This window comes from Primulina tabacum, chromosome 1, assembly GCF_025594145.1.
Source record: "Primulina tabacum isolate GXHZ01 chromosome 1, ASM2559414v2, whole genome shotgun sequence".
Lineage (NCBI taxonomy): Eukaryota > Viridiplantae > Streptophyta > Magnoliopsida > Lamiales > Gesneriaceae > Primulina > Primulina tabacum.
This window is the reverse complement of record NC_134550.1, coordinates 50,617,753-50,635,030: the sequence shown is the minus strand read 5'-3', so window position 1 is coordinate 50,635,030 and position 17,278 is coordinate 50,617,753.

The following is a 17,278-nucleotide window of genomic DNA, read 5'->3' as shown; positions in this document are numbered from 1 at the left end:
TGTAGCCTTTCCATAATTCATAAGGAGTTTCGTCCTTAACTTTGTGTGGTATTTTATTAAGAATGTAGTTGGCTGAAAGGATTGCTTTCCCCCACAAGTCTTGGGGTAATCCTGAACTCAATAACATTGCGTTCATCATTTCTTTAAGGGTGCGATTTTTCCTTTCAGCAATACCATTTGATTGTGGTGAATATGGCGCAGTAGTTTGATGAATAATTCCACTTTCGCAACAAAATTCGTCAAATGGTGCTCCATATTCTCCACCTCTATCACTACGAATAATTTTTATTCGTTTAGTCAATTGGTTTTCAACCTCATTCTTAAAGTGTTTAAACACTTCGAGAGCCTCATCTTTGCTACGTAGCAAATAGACATAACAATACCTTGTGCAATCATCAATGAAAGTAATGAAATACTTTTTTCCTCCTCTAGTTTGCACAAACTTCAAATCACATAAATCAGTGTGAATTAACTCTAAAGGAGTTGTATTTCTTTCCACAGATGGAAACGAGGCCTTTTTAAATTTTGCCTCAACACAAATCTCACATTTGTGTTTTTTGTTTACATCAATTGAAGGCAATAAATTTAAATTTACTAGTTTACGTAATGAATTATAACTTACATGACCCAAACGATCATGCCATAAATCACACGACTCAACCAATTAAATAAAATTAGTACTTTTATTGCTTTCAATGTTACGAAGTACATTCATCGCATTCAGTTTGAAAAGGCTCTTTTCTATATAGCATTTTCCTACAAACATATCATTCTTAGATAGTACAAATTTGCTAGAATGAAACACTAGTCTAAATCCAGCCTTGACAAGTGTTGATCCCGACACAAGATTCTTTCGAATGTCCGGAACATGTAGCACATCAATAAGAGTTAGTTCTTTGCCGGATGTCATCTTGAGCACCACCTTTCCAAGTCCCACGATTTTTGACGTAGTAGAGTTACACATAAAGAGTTGTCGTCCACTAATCGGGGTACAGGTAGAGAACATTTCCTTTTCGGCGCAAACATGCCTAGTTGCTCCTGTGTCGATGAACCATTCTTTTGGATTGTCCACTAGATTGGATTCAAACACAACAGCAGAAAGCATGAGATCCGTCATGTCATTTGACAATTTCTCATCTTCGGTGATGTTCACTTGGTCTCTTGACTTCTTTTGATTACATTTCTTTTGCCAAATGGTTAGGCTTGCCACAATTATAACAATTGCCTTTAAATTTTTTGGTGTTTCCTTTCTTTGGACCATTTCCTTGGTGCTTTCTTTTCTTGCTAGCGTTTTGTTCCACCAAATTTGCTCTCGCCTAAAAGTTGCTCTCTCCAGCCTTCCTTTCGGATGCTCTGTTGTCCTCCTCAATTCTTAGGCGCACAATCAAGTCTTCAAGATTCATCTCTTTGCGTTTATGCTTGAGATAATTCTTAAAATCTTTCCACATAGGAGGCAACTTTCAATCATGGCCGCCACTTGGAATGAATCACTAAGAGTCATTCATTCCGAATGAATTTTCTTGCAGAATTACTTGTAACTCTTGCACTTGGGATATAATTGATTTGGAATCAATCATCTTGAAATCCAAGAATCGTCCGGCAATGAATTTCTTCAAGCCGGCATCCTCAGATCTATATTTCTTGTCAAGTGACTACCACAATTCTTTTGTCGTTTTCACTTGAAAATACACGTTGTATAGTGCATTGTCTAGTCCATTCAAGATATAGTTTTTGCATAGGAAGTCGCTATGATTCCATGCATCAACGGCTGCCCTTTTTTGAGTATCTTGTTCTCCTTCATCAACAGTAGGTGGATCTTCTTTGAGGAATTTCGCCAAAGCTAAGGTGGTCAAGTAGAAGAGCATTTTTTGTTGCCACCGCTTGAAATCAATACCATGGAACTTTTCAGGTTTTTCTCCATGATGGACAGTTGGAGTCGTCGTTGTACTTGTTGAGGCCATTTTAGTTCGAATATCGTTTTAAGATTGTTGATATGGTTTTCTTTTGACTTGGGAAATCAAGGGATAGAAATGGGTGAACCAAATGGCTATGAGAAAATAGTCGAGGCAAAAGTTTGACTCTTTTTCCTTAAAACGATATTGCCCCGCCCCGATGCTCACGGTTGTTGACAATTCGTTTCCCAAGATACAACGACTACGACTTTAAAATAGTAGCACTACAAATTTTAAAGTCACACGAACTTGAAATGTTTAGAACGCTATCAAGATGGTATGCAAACTTTCTAATTTCGAATTCTAAGCGTTAAACTTAAAAATCCAATTCCAAGAGTTTAAATCTTGCAAAACTTGGATTTAAGCGTAAATGCTTAAAAAACTCAAAACTAGAAGACAACTCTCAAATTTAATTCCAAAGTTCGAATTTAAGCGTATAAGCTTAGAAAATTCAAACTCAAGATTTTATATCTTGAAAATTTGAACTTTAAGCGCTAGTGCTTAAAAATACGCATATAGAACTAAACTTAGAGAGAAAAGAGAAGAAGAGAAAATTTGGTGCAATGAATGAAATGTGAGAGATCCTATTTATAGAAGGTGAAAATACTTGAATGAAATGATGCACCTTTTAATTAAAAAGAGACACTTTTTAATTAAAATCACTTGGCCCTTCCGCCAAGTTCAAAGAGGCGCCATAATTTTTTTTTAAAATTATATATATATATATATATATTATATAATATTACAATAATATAATATGTTGTATATATTATAATAATATATGTATATATAATCCTTTCAATTCAATCTTTTCACTCGATAAAATTTGAACTCAATTAATTTCTCATTCACCCTAATTGGTAATCGAGAAATATTTCCGTTCGCTACGTAGCTCGTTCGAATTATTTTATCGATTCTAAATGAGTACAAAACTCATTTTTCTAACAGTTTTCATGTTTTCTCCTTAAAATATTTCTGTATAGATAACCACAATTGATGTTAGATTACTTTTTCCATTTTTCTAAAATATTTATTTCATCTCATTAATAATATACCAAATTAGTTTTTAATATTAAAAATTTCAAAAAAAAATTTAACACAATAGTACGTTAGCAATTAGACAGCGAGTATAGCACTTTGCTTTTCAAATGTTTTTAAAGCTTTCTTTAATTTTAGTATAACAAACCAACTTTTAAAGATTGGATTGATATTTGGATTTTTTTGTTGATTTTCAGCACTAAGAAATATGATCTTTGTAGCTTTTATTTTGTTTTTTAATTTTTTTAATAATTAACTTCATTTAACATGATATAATCAAATGGAGGATTTCAAATATAATCTAATTCATGACTCATAGACACTTACATGATTTTGTAGTATGCTTGAGAGCTGATGAGATCGCATAGAATAACAAACTTTGAGAGAGAATAGAGAACTTTTATTATTGCGTATGAAAATATTTTATTACAAGAGCGTATGCCTCCTTATATAGTATTAAAATTAATAATATTATCAAAAGTTGGACTTGACATAATATTTTAGTATAGTTGATTTATTATTCTTCAACTATAAGACATGACATAAAACTAAATTATTTACAAAATGAGAACAAAAATCAGACTTAGTGGACATATTCCACTATACAAATATGACTTAGTTAACATATTCCACTATATAAATATTTATTTTAACTTAGTGGTCACATTCCACAAATAATCGTTTCATGTACTATTTCTACTATCACTCTCATATTATGTCATGGTAATAGAAAAATCATTGTGGTTTTTTAGGAATTTATTAAAGCATGGATCTTGTGCATCATGAGTTTGATCAACCATATTAGTATCTTCAATAATTTTATCTTTCTTTTCGGAATAAGATTATTGAGATATATCTCCAAAAACTTATGTTGACATATCAGATATTGTTCTTTTGTCCATGTGCTGGAACAGTTCTTTTAAGAGTGTGGCATGTGTAGGAGTTTTTTAATTTAAATTCTTCATGACCTCTTTTGCAGGTCCTACTGCAATTATTCAATGGTGGTCATAGGTTTTTTCTTTAGGCGAAGAAATCTTCTTTTTCCCCACCATTTGATTAGAATTTTTCAAACAAAGATAGTAAGAGTGAACTTTAATTCACATTTTTCTCTTACACAAGACCATATTAATATTTAATGATCCATGAAACATTATAATTAAGTGAAAATTGTAATATAGCAGTAAGTGCTTCAAGCTGAGTATTAGTTTGTTGAATTTTTTTTACATATAAATTTAACATTACGAGATAATATAGTGGGCATTAAAACCTATAAAAAGAAGAATGTTTTAAACCAGGTTGAATTGATTATTATCTTCTAATTGGATTTTAATCCATCATGAATGTTTTCTTTGAGAGTTTTCATAAATAATGATATTATCTCAAGCCTTAATATAATCATAATAATTATACATATTTGACATAACTTGAAAAGTATTTAGCTTGTCGAGCTTGTCCCAAAGATAAACCCCAATTGGCAGCCGGTATTATCTTTTTAATAATCATTTTAGAAAATGCAAAGTCTCTAGCTCAATCCATACGTTGAATTTCAATAGATCCTGTTACAACTAGAATTGTTTCAAAGTAATATCTTATTTATCTTCCATAAATTGGTTGTAAATCTTTATTTAAATAATTTTGAGCTATATGAATAGGAGATAGACATTTTAAATAATTATCAATATGACATCAATTTATATATCCTGAAAGTATATCAAGATATTTAAATTCTTCTTTAGAACCTTTTACTGCATTCAACCTGGAAGACAGTCTTAAAAAGACAAGCAATAGGGAAAAAACCCCTGAACAAACCTATGACTAATACTATCTCAATGCAATATTTGCATTAAAGGTTAAGGATCGTTTGCTGAGCATCTTTCGGATGCTTCAAACAAAATATTCTCCAATGAGCTGCAATAACTCGTGTTCTAAGAATATTAACACCGATGAATTAAATCGAGTTTGGTTAAAAACCAAGCGGCAGAAACTCGAAGTAATCATTCGTGAAGAAAACTGTTATATTAGAAAACGTTTTAACTTGTGTAAACTGAATAACCGAAAAAGGGTAGATTAGTTTTTGCATTCATCAGTTCAATTATAGGTGACAACTGAACTGACGGATACTCTAACTGATCCAAACAATTTGAAAACAATAGTTAATCAGTTAAATACACAAGATATGTTTATAGATGTTCGGAGACTTCAACTGCTCCTACGTCACCCCTTCTACCGCCTCGGGTAAGAACCACTAGAAGACTTTGATTTATACAACTCTTTGTAAAAACTCACTCAGCTAGGACTTACACTACTACCTAAACTGAACTCCTAGCTACGACTGAAGGCAGCACCTTCCAGCCAACACTTCTTTAACGTCTATGTGTCAAAGACTACATACACAAGTTTAACGTCTTTTGCAAGACTGTATTTGAGTGGTTGAGAGAATTTGTGTGTAAGAACTGAACAAGGATGTTCTCACACACTGAGGGAAAATAGATTTCTAAACTAAGCATATGACACGTTAAAGTGTCCCTCTGGGCTGAATGCTTCTGAAAGCATGATGTGCAATGTGCGTGCCCTTTCTTTTCTGTCTTGAAGAAGATTTGTGTATAGAATCTCGTTCTTTTTCTTTAGCTTCTTCTGGTGATGTATATTTCTGTATTGTTTGAGTCTTCACTGATATTCTCTTTATATAGGCAGGAAGACTGAACGTACAGTGAGATTCATTTATTGTATCAGTTGCATCTTGAATTCGTTTATTGGACTTTATGTCTCGACTTTTCGACTGCCCTTCTGAAACGTTTTGTCTTTAATGCTCTGATGCAACGTCCATTATTGTCCTTGGATTGGACAATGGCTTTGTACCTTCACGTACAGCTGGACTCCACTGAAATAGTTTGTCTTCATCCATAACTGAAAGATTCTGACTGATGCTTCGAACTGGTCAGTTGAAGTGATCTCAATTTAGCTGGTGAAATCAGTTGACTCGTCAGTTGAACTGATCAGCTGGGTTTCTTCATTAGTTGAACACTCCTTCGGCTGGCCAGGCTTCTGAGGTTCTCTTGCTGAACCACCTATCAACTGGACAATCAGCTGGACTGCTCAATTGACTTAACAGTTAGACTGATTCAGTTTGTGCGATCAGTTAGGTCTTCAGTTTGCGATGTAAACAGCTCGTGAGTGATCCTAAATGCTGCATACTAAAGTAGATTATTAGTAACACAATTAACAAGTTTTGTTATCATCAAAATCAAGATTGTGAACTTGAAAAGTTCCTACAAAAGGGTTTTGAAGGATCGATTTTGACACCATTGAAAGTGATTCAAATACAATATTCTCCATAGGCTGCAATAGCTTGTGTTCTAAAAAATGAATACACTGATAAATTAAATCGAGTTTGATTTTCAAACCAAACAGAAGACACTCGAAATAATCTTTTGTTAAGAAAACTATACAGTTTAAAGCTTTTAGCTTGTGTAAACTGAATAACTGAAATAAAGAGATCAGTTCGAGCTTGTATCAGTCCAGTTTGAACTGATCAAATCAGTTTTAAAACAATAGTTAAAGCAGTTAAAGACAGAAGATATGTTTATGGATGTTCAGAGACTTCAATTGTTTCTACGCCACCCCTTCTACCACATCGGGTAGGATTCACTAGAAGACTTTGATTTACACGACACCTTGTACAAAATTTCTCCACCACACCCAACTAGAACTACTAGCACTCAAGATTGCAGGCAGCACCTGACAATCAGCATAATGTTTAATGTCTCTTATGCCAATAATACAAACACAACGTTTAATGTCTTAGTGTGAAAACCCACTCAACTAAACAATAAGCTCAACTATGTGTATATGTAAGTGATCGTGTGTGAATGTGTGATTGTGTGTGAATGTGTGAGAACTAATCTAAACAATACAACACGAAAGTGTACTCACACAATTGGGCTAACTACTTTTAGTAAGCCGATATGAAATGAGTGTGCCCTCTGTTTTCTTCACGCACAAGTATTTTGTTGTAGTTCCGCTTTTTCTTCAATGGTCTTGATCTGGTATTTAATAGTCGCTTAGCTGACCGTACATGAAACTCAATAATAATGTCTTTGTATTTGCATGTGCTTCTTAAGATATGTCTATTTATTTTGACAATTGTTCTAGAAGCTTTCCTCTTTTAGCTCTGATGCAACGTCCATTATTGTATATTCGTCTGTGAAGTAGCTTGTAGTTTGTACTTTGGAAATTCGTGTTTAAGCTGAAATCCATTTGACAGTCTTGTCGTGATACAGTGAATTGATCAGTTACAACTGATGCTCTGAACTGGTTCAGTGAAATTAATTTGGATTAATTTCACTATATCAGTTGTTTTGTTCAGCTGGGTTCATCATCAGTTGGACTCTTCATCAGCTGACCGGGCTTCTGAAGGTCTCCTGCTAAACCACCTATCAACTGGATAATCAGTCGAACTGGTATTTGATATATCGGTTGGACTGATTCAGTTTTGGAAATCAGTTAACGTCTTGATAGCTTCAGTTTTGGCTCGGTACCTGATAAGTTTCAGCTCGGGGCCTGATCAGTTTCGGCTTTTCTGCGCACTAGATAAACCTGTTAGAAACAAAATAAATTTTTTTTAACATCAAAATCGAAGATTGCAAACATAAAATGTTTCAACATGTTCTAAATAAGAACTTAAATATATTTATATATTTTCAGGATATATAAATTGATTTTCTGTTGACAATTATCTAAAAGGTATATTTTCTATTCATATAGCTCAAAGTTATTTAAATAAAGATTTACAACTAATTTATGAAATAAAAACACGAGATTACTTTGAAACAATTCTAGTTGAAATATGATATGTTGAAATTCAACATATAGATCGAGCTACAGACTATGCATTTTCTAAAATGATTATTAAAAATATAATATCTTCTGCCAATTGGGATTTATCTTTGGGACAAGCTCGACAATTACATAATTTTCAAATTATGTCAAATATGTATAATCATCATGATTATATTAAGGCTTGAGATAATATTTTTAATTATGAAAACTCTCAAAGAAAAAATTCATGGTGGATTAAAATCCAATTAGAAGATAATAATCAATTCATACCAACCTAGTTTAAAACATTCTACTTTTTATGGGGTTTAATACATATTATATTACTTCGTGATGTTAAACATATCTGGAAAAAATTTCAACAAGCTAATACTCAGCTTGGAGCACTGACTACTATATAACAATTTTCAATTAATTATAGTGTTCACTGGATCATTAAATGAAAATATGGTTTACAAGACCAAGTAAGAGAAATATGTGAATTAAAATTCACTATACTATTATTGCTTGAAAATTCTAATCAAATTGTGGAGAAAAGAAGATTTATTCGCCTAAGGAAAAATCTATGATGGCCATTGAATAATTGCAGTAAGACCTGCAAAAGAAGTCATGAAAAATTTAAATTCAGAAACTCCTACACATGCCACACTCTTAAAAGAGTTGTTCCAGCACATGGACAAAAGAACAAATTCTGATGTCAATATAAGTTTTTGGAGATATATCTCAACCTTCTTTTCAATTATCTTCTTCCAAAAAGAAAGATAAAATTATTGAAGACACTAATATGATTGATCAAACTCAGGACACACAAGATCCATACGAAGATGAAGATCTGTTTGCTTTAATAAATTCGTAAAAAACCACTATGATACTTCTATTACCATGACATAATATATGGGTGATCGTAAAAATAGTACATGAAATGATTATTCGATTATTTGTGGAATGTGACCACTGAGTTAAAATAAATATTTGTATAGTGGAATATGTCCATTAAGTCATATTTGTATAGTGGAATATGTTCACTAAGTCTTATTTTTGTCTCGTTTTGTAAATAATTTAGCTTTATGTCATGTCTTATAATTGAAAAATAATATATCCACTATACTATAATATTATGTTTAAGTCCAATTTTGGTAATAGTATTAATTTTAATACTATATAGAGAGACATATGCTCTTGTAACAAGAACGCAACATTTTCAATGCACAATAATAAAAATTCTCTATTCTCTTTTAAAGTTTGTTACTCTCTGTGGTCTCATCAGCTCTCAGGCATACTACAAAATCATGTAAGTGTTTATGAGTTATGAATTAGGTTATATTTGGAATCCTCACTTTGATTATATCATGTTAAATGAAACTAATTATTTAAAAAAATAAATAATAAATAAAACTACAAAAGATCATAATTTCTTTAATTGAAAATCAACTAAAATATCCTCGTTAATAAATTTTGTGAATAGAGATGCCAACTTGAGGAGCTCACGTATATTATACCTAAATTCAACATATTATTTTGCTCGAATTAACTTCATTTGAGAACCCGGTTAAACAAATCCAGCCCATAAATGGAACATTGTCAGGCCAAGCTCCAATTGCCAAAACGGGCCAAAACAGCTAGTAGTCTCTGCGCCCAAGAGGTTTTATGCCTCGAACGCTTCCCAGTGGGAGACAGTGCAAAGAAGTGTAGAAAACTTATTTTTGGATGATCCAAAATAAAATATATGTCTTCAGAAAATTGTTCTGTGAGACCATATTTTTTTGTTATACAAACTCTCTTGTATTTATAATATATATGTGAAAAGAGGTCGTGTCTCGGCCACCACACGAGCGATCGGTTGGTTTCGAGAGTTTGGGTCTAGAGCTTTCGTCCGAAGCTTCATTCAGTTCTACTAATGATTTCTAAGAACCCAAAAATGCTACACTAAACCAGGAGATCTATATCTCATGCTATACACTATAAGATGTATTCAAATATACATGGACCCTATGCAAAATTAATGTGAGACACATATTTCATATGTTGTATAATCAATTATTTTTGGGCTGAACTGTAAGAGCTATCTCAAACATTGTTTAAGGTAGCTTCTATTCATGTACAAAAAAGTGAAAAGGACATAATGAGAAATAATTCCAAAGGTGGGGAATGTTTTTGGGATTTTATCCATGTGAGGGGCATTTTTTAGGTTGTCTTACTTTAGATATTTTCTTTTACACCAGTGGAGATTTTGATTTTGAGTTTGTGACAAAATTTATCAGAGCCCACATATTTTTTTTATCAAAATTTTGCCCCCAAATTCATATGCAATTTACGATTAAACGGTAGCAATCAAAACGGGATATAGGCTAGTCCGTTTGGGAGTGCTGATTTCGCTTTTAATTGATTATAAGAAACTCGTATAAATTATTTCCAAATTACTTTCACGCAGCTTTAATCACGTTGCACTGTTATTTATGAAAAACAAAACATGAAATTTACAGTAGAAATCCATTGTTCACAAATCCAAACGGTACCAAAATTAAGTAGCAGTCGACGGATTATTAGTAATTTTGAGCTTACCTGATGAGAGTCAACGAGAAACGTCGCACGCGAGCCTCGAGGCGATCGCCGAGTGGTACATGATATCGTGAAAGTTGGAAGTCTCGGATCGTCTTTTTACGCAGTTCCTTCGCTTTGTCCTCCGTCAATCGCCCCCGTAAGCAGCTCTTCGAGTGGTATGTACCTGGATTTGGAAGTACCTCCTGATCCGGCTCCGTCTCGAGTCCGCCGTTGATGTAGTCGGGTTCCGAAGACCAGCCGAAGAGCGTAGCCCACCATTTATTCGATTGGGCGGATCTCTGATTGGGGAAGGGTTTTCTGGGGTTAATCGGAGCAGCGGAGGAGAAGATTGGGGTGGTAAAGTGAGAAATCGTGGTGGCCATTGTTGAACCAGCGAGTGGGTTTTTGTTTGGTCTCGAGGAAGAAGACCGAAGAAAATGGATAAGAGCAGCCTGCTCACTTTTGCGCTTTTTCTTTTGTGGAATTGATGAGTCAGCTGAAACCAACGGGATTAGTTCCAAAGCTAGTGATTACGTTTCCCAAGTCATAATGAGAGGATATCGTGAAGTTAATTTTATGTGATTGACTCTTCTGATATTATTTATCACACTAATTTATGGGCGTACTATACACTTGATCGAGGTAAATATGAAATGATCTGACTTTTATTGTTAAATATTATGTGTATCGATTCGATCGTTTGTTATAATTCTCTTGGTATTTCCAAGCTAAGAATTTGGTTGAGAAATATAATGAAAATTACAGAAGAAATACATGAACACTATCAAATTTAATTATACTGTTATGAATTCGAGCAATATTTTTATAAGAAAACTAGAAAATAATGCTGAAAAACTAAAGGAATTCAACTACTGGAAGTGGAAATGAGAGAACAACTAGTTGACGAGAATTTGCAAAAACTTTATGTAGTTTTTTGCAAAGTGTTTTGATCAATTTTGTCAAGAGAGATTTCTGCTCTTTGCTGCTGGTTTTTGCTCAACTTCTTTGAGCACTTCTGACCATCTTCCACGATTATCAATCATGGGTCAGCTTCTTCAAATGTGTGCATCAACTAATTTCTTCATAGGCTTGTCAACTATGCTTCTCACATTTGATGGGTTTCCATTGCCGTTTGGTTTTACAAATGTTGGGCTTAACAATTGCCCTCTTAGCCAATTTGGCTCGTGGACTAATTTGATACGTCTAATAATTCAATCTATTATCTTAGCCCATTTATAAGTATTGGGCCCAAATGCATAATACGAAATATATACGAGGAGTATAAAAGAAAAAAGAAAAAATGATCTTCCTCCAAATTCAACTTTGTCCTATAATTTTCATGATAAAACCATATTTCAACCATTCCACTTCATCTTCTTCCACCAAAATCCTCCAATTCTTCACTTCCCTCAGTAGCGATCGTTCTTCACCTTCAGACAACTAATCGGCTACTCCTGGAGATCCTGTGTCCAGTATCACTGCCGAGTGCATCATATTTGTGACGCTATCCAAGTTTATGAAAATCGCCATGTTCAACCTCTTCGCATCCAACCAAAATTTCAAGGAGAGTTATATTTCAACATTTTTTTCATTCTTTAAGATACAAATGCTTTCGAATTTCTCATGTTTTCACGCTCATGCACTCAAGTTGTTTGAAATTTTGTGAAAATGAGGCTTGTGTTTCCAACTTTATGACTTACCTCAGATTTTTTTTATTCAATAGCTTTGAAACTTGAAGCTATGTTGTGCAACATTTGGTTCTTGTGGCTCATCATATTCCAATTTCTTGAGTTTTGTCTTGACTTCAGATCTTCCATGAACCGACTATTCTCATTGATTTCGACAATCTGATTCATCTTCTGCAGAGCCTGATGTGCAGCTTTCCTCTCATGTTCTATTTCTTTCTATCCTATGCAGCAGCTTCCTTGTATTTGAGCCAATTATGTATGCTTAGCTTCAGCTTGCGAGCGTGCTTTCCCTTCTCTTCTCTTTTATGCTTCTCAAGCTCCTCCTTCTCCGAACTTACATCTTAGACACTGACAACACCTGAGATACTGAAGTCTTCTGATTCAGCCACTGCCTCCACTGCTTGTTGGTAGTCTGAAACAGACCTGGAGGAATAACCATTGAAAGTTTTCCATGTATTCCTATTCATGTTGGTTGCACAGTCTTTTGGAAATTTTTTGATGTTTCATCGTGTACTTTCTTCATGTTTTTCACTTGCTCATGTGCATACTTACATCAATTACACCAAAACATTTGCGACAGTTGCTTTATGAATAACTTCAAATGCTTGAAAAATTTCTTGCCTCATAGCTATTTCCACCCCACAAACTATTTTAGGCCAATAAAATTTTTTTGGACGGTTTGTTTTTCTTGCATCCTTGGTAACCTTTTCACATCACATTCTTCTAAGTAAATGTCCTTTTTTGAGTTTGTATGTTGTGCTACCATTTGATCATTCATATTTTTGTTGATCATCACTCCAATTATTTTTCACCTCGTTCTCATTTTTTTTGCACGAGATTTAGTTGGAAAAATACGAGGGATTGAGAACCTCAAAGGCCAATGCTACCTTAAAAACCAATGAAGATGAAAAATCTTGCTTCATGTGAGTTCCATTGGTCAATCCAAAAGAAAATTACCAAGCTTGGATGAATATCTTTATAATAGGTTGAAAAATACGTATGGAGTGTCATACACATTGAGAGAAAATAAACACATAGACTAGGGATATTAGTTATATTTTTTTGCACTTATTTTTCATGACTTGGCCAAGTGTCTTTCTGATTTTTAGACTTAAGAAAGTAGCTTGAAAGTCAAACTTTGTTCTTAGAAATATATTGTTAATGATAGCCTCGTAATAGTTTGTATTTTTGTTATCATATTTCTCATTGTTTTAACTTCCGGTATGTTTAATTGATATACTTTTGTGTTATTTTGTTGTAGGATGAAATTTTATAGTCTTGGAAACAATTTGAGCTAAAAGGATGATTTTTATCACATTTGAAATTGTCAAAATAAAGTTATGAAAAAAAGACAAAAAACAAAAGAAGTCATGGAACAATACGTGATCACACCTTGTGACTGTTCTTCAGATGCTTATGAAATTGAAGCTAGCGAGAATTTCAAGAGTGAAATTCGAAATTTGTGAAGATTATGCCAGATCTCACCTTGTGACTGTTTTTCCACTCTCATTCACCTTCTTCTTTATATAGCCTTTACTATGCCTGATCAAATGTGATATAACACCCAAATTTTTATTATATGACAACCTATGTTTACAATGAGTACATTCAGTCTTCGTCAACCCATCTGCAATATTAATCACTTTAAAATCCATCCATACCTTAGATGTGTGTTTCCTTTTCAATATTATCTAGTTTAACCACATTCTTGCTTTGGGAAGCTTCATTGGTATCATTTGTACTTTGTTGAACTCCTCCTATCACCGGAGTTGTGCTCGATTCTTGAAATGATAATGTGTTTGGATTTGATGTGTTTGGATTAGTTGAACAACAGTAATTGCGTCAACTAATACAAAAACAATACCTTATCAAAATTTTCCAAATGTGTTTGTCAATATAAAAAGTATTTCCCGAATCATTGACACGATGAGCACTAATACCTTCAAGATTTTATAAGGGGAAAAAGGCTTAATATTACAATAGAGAAATAAAATTTAAACATTTGTGGGGAACAAATAAAATGATCAAAGTAGAGCTAATACATATCAGCAATCAAACGATTATTATATTCCATTTCATTTTTATAACCCACAATTCGCAAACTTGAATAATTTTAAAGAAGAAAAAACTATCAAGACTATTAACACAATTAAAAAACGAGTATCACAACTCCTACGCGTAAAAAATCGAGTAGAAAAAATCGAACTTCTATTTCGCACTCAAATTACATAAGTACAAAAGTTTGATGAGAAAAAATCAATAGCAAAAACCCTTCGTATAACCAAAAAGTGGATAATAAAAATTGTGAAAAATTTACCAAGATACTGAACATTTCTTGCGTTATTCACGCGAGAGGGCCGAGGGGGAAGGGCGGCGTAGAGAATAAGACTAAAGGGTATGGGCTTTGATTAGTGTTGAGTTGAGCAATGCGCATCGGCCACTTGAGGGATGGAAAGTCGTTAATCTCAAACCCCATAAAAATAATAATAGTTATTATTTATATGAGTATAATTATAATAAGTGAATACCGTGTTATTAATAGAAGTTAAATAACAAGAGAAATAAAAATTATTTTAATAATATTTTTATTTGACATTATACACTTTTGTGTTATTTTGTTGTATTAGAAAATTTTATAATGTTGGAGCAAATTTGGGATAAAAATATTATTTTTATTACATTTGTATGAGAAAATGTTAGAGTGTGGGAGCAAATTTTGGCTAAAAATATGATTTTTATTACATTTGAAGTTGTCAAAATGAAGTTTTAAAATAAGGACCAAAACAGAAGAAGGCTTGAAACAAGGGGTGACCACGCCTTCTGACTGCTTCGCGACTGCCTTATGACTACATAGAGGAGCTCGAAATTTGTGATAAATACTATATTTTAGAAATCTTAATTGTAGTATTTGATTCATCGGATATTTTAGATAAAAGAAAACTCTTATTATTGAGATAAAGAAAATTTTGATTTTTTTACATATAGATGTTATATTTTCAAAGTAGGATTATATTTTATTTTAGAATTTTAATTTTTTAATCATCTCTTCTCTCTCACGTATAGGAAAACACAAGAATTTTAGTGGATATTTTTATAATTCTAAAATTAATTGTTTGAAACAGCATGAATGAATAATTTGTTAACTGATGACCAATGGTACAATTGAATAGTGAAATCCCTTTGAACAGTGAAATCCATTTGAATCAGAATTTGATAAGATTGAATTCTTCCTTTCATGACTCATTTTAGTTGTTTAATTCTCGTTTAAATTTATTATTTTTTAGTACTTGCTAATTTTAGCTTTAGTATTTTGTTTAGTTCTCACCAAAGAAACCACCTTTTTTAATTATATTTCCACGAAAGAAAGAAATCTCCAGTTTCCTATGGATTCGACTGTACTCATCATTACAATCGTTATATTTAAAATTACCGACAACAAATCATTATGAAATAAGTTATATCATTAACTTAAACTATTAATTAATGTGGAATGATGTATCCATTTAACACATAAAATTTTCAATTAACCATCATAGACTCATAGTAAACGATCTAAACCAAGACAATTTAATTTTTTTAATTAACCATTATAGACTCATAATAAATTAAAATCTAAATTCTAGGATGACAATATAAAGTTATTATATTTAATTAAAAATAATATTTTAGTATAATAATTTTTAAAGTTACTCAACATGCATATGACTTAGTGATGTAAATTTTCAGATAAAAAAGAATAAGTCGTTGTATTTCTATTATTTTATTTTATTTATTATGTTTTAAAGAACATTTTAGTATAATAATGTTCTTGGGTTCAATTTTTTCTATTGACATTAGTACTAATATTTGTATTTGTCAACTCAACAAATGAGCCACCTAAACGAGTCGAGCTCGGCCTCTCGAGCTTATTAACGAACATGTCTGCCAGCTCACAAGCTAAACATCCTTAGGCTTGAGTTTTGTACTCGAAATCGAGCTCAAGCTTGGCTTGATATGATTAACAAATGAAATCAAACGAGTTTTTTATCGAGTCGAGCTCCGAATAGCTCGCAAATGGTATGGTTCGTTTACATCAATAATTTGAGTAGCTTGAATAATTCAATTATAGTGTAATAAGTAGATGATGAATTTGAATTTAATTTATTTAAATTATGTGTTCGAAATCATGAATTTTAAATGACTTAATCCAAATAAGTGTAAAGGTAGAATGGAATAAATCGTTAACACGCACTTCATGCTAAACATCTAAAAGAGTAGCTGGATGAGTGATATATATGTATAAATATTGTCTCAAATTATAAAATTTTTACTCACACGTGCATATCACATTATCTATACTATTATATTAACTGTGAGGGCCTTAGAATAACTAACTTTGAGGACACCAAAATATTTAATTCCATAATTACCCTTCTAACCATACTAAAAACCTTTTCAAGTCACTCCATATTTTAAATAGAAAAAAATCAAAATAAAACTTCCCTTTTAAATCGAACAACTTTTCTAAATCGAAAATAATTTCGTGTTAATTATTTAATATTATTTGATCAAATTAAAAATAATAATAGCACATGCAATGCATGTGCATATTTTACTAGTCTTTGGAATGATTTCTTGTCATGAGATTATATATAAAATTTAGTAAGATTTTGTGAGATATATCTACTAACTACTATCTACTATCTAATCCAACTAATAAAAAAATATTATTTGTATGTTAAAAATATTATTTTTCACTACAAATATTAAATGACTCAACGTATCTAATTGTAGGTCTCATGTAAAACAGTTTTACACATTTATATCCGTGATATTGGTCGACCGAGTCCATATGTAATGCAATCTAATATTTTTCACACCAAAAATAATATTTCTTATTATTCGTGTCGAGCTGGAGGTTCGTCTTACAAAATTGATATGTAAGACCGTTTTTATGGACTTTTGTGATGTACTAAAACCTTCTTATACATACATAGAAATTTAAAAATTAAAAAATAAAAATAAAATAAATAAGCAAGATACATTATTTTGTAGCGGCAAAAAATCAGCAACAATCATATTTAAATCACTAAAGTATTTAATTTAAATGATAATGTATTTTTCCGTTCATCACACGACTTTTTCTGATAAAAGAGGAAAGATAAAAACTTATGTTAGACGGTATCAGGGGTCGTATTTTGTGAGACGGATCTCTTATTTGGGTCATCCATGAAAATGTATTAA